Here is a 1,362-nt window from a genome sequence, read left to right on the forward strand (position 1 = left end):
ATATGTGTATTCCGTTCAACTCATAAGTGCATCCATTCAAACGTTATTAATAAATCAAGCTCAAAACCCATTGTTGATCAAACCAAATTCTTAATCTATTTAAGGCAGTTAACTCAATATCATTCAACTCACAACCACCAAAACTTATAATATCTCATTTTTCCTTTTGACAGAGCAATGCCTCCTCGTAGATCAGCACGTACCAACGCAACCCCACCACCACCTCCACCACTAACTTATGATCCGGCAATGGTCCAGGCTGCTATCACAGCAGCAGTAGCAGCAGCCCTCTCTCAAATAAACTCCAATGCCAATGGAGGTACAGGAAGCAGCACGAATCATCCCAATAGTGGCACCGGCCAGGGCCATGTTAGAGAGTGTACCTACAAGGAGTTCTCCAACTCGAAGCCAAAGACTTTTAATGGCAGTGGCGGAGTCATTGCACTAATGCAATGGTTCGAAAAGACCGAAACGGTCTTCGAGATCTGCTCGTGCCAAGAAACAAGCAAGGTTAAGTTCGCTGCTTGCACCTTCATAGATCGAGCCCTCACTTGGTGGAAAAGCCATGTGAACTCAGTGACGCTCACCGTCGCTAACGCCATGAGTTGGGAAGAACTGAAGGTACTACTACTGGAAGAATACTGCCCAAGGGGTGAAGTGCAAAAGCTTGAGCAGGAGCTCTGGAATTTGAAAATGGTCGGATCTGACCTAGTCGCTTACACAGCTAGGTTCAACGATCTCGCTGCTTTGTGCTCTACCATGGTCAACCCAGAATCAAAGAAGGTCGAAAGGTACATTTGGGGGTTGTCACCCCAGATCCAAGGGCATGTCCTAGCCTCCAACCCTATCACCTACAACAGCGCTAAACGCCTGGCGCAACGACTCATCGATCACGGAGCGAAACAGAGTACCATCACAATAGCCGCAAATCCACCTAGGGAGGCTCAGGGACAGAGTAGGCCTTGGAACAAGAGGAGGGGACAAATCCTCCAGGAGAACCCTAAGAAACAACAAGTGATAGCGACCCACGCCATTACTGTACCTACCAACTCTGCCCCCACAAGTTCATACAATGGAAAGCTACCGAAATGTAACCAGTGCAACTTCCACCATCACGGTCTCTGTCATGGCCTTCAATGCACCAGGTGCAATAAGAAGGGTCATACAGCCCGCTATTGCAAGGAGCCAACCCAACAATCCGCCCCCACTGCTAATACCGGAGTAAGCCGCGCTTGCTTTGAGTGCGGGAGCACAGGGCACTACCGCAAGGACTGCCCGAAGGCAAACAACAGGAATACCGGCGGAAGAGGCCGAGTTTTCGCAATGGGACAAGATGAAGCCATTGCGGACCCTACTGTTGTT

The sequence above is a fragment of the Lactuca sativa genome, chromosome 8, assembly GCF_002870075.4.
Source record: "Lactuca sativa cultivar Salinas chromosome 8, Lsat_Salinas_v11, whole genome shotgun sequence".
Taxonomy (NCBI): Eukaryota; Viridiplantae; Streptophyta; class Magnoliopsida; order Asterales; family Asteraceae; genus Lactuca; species Lactuca sativa.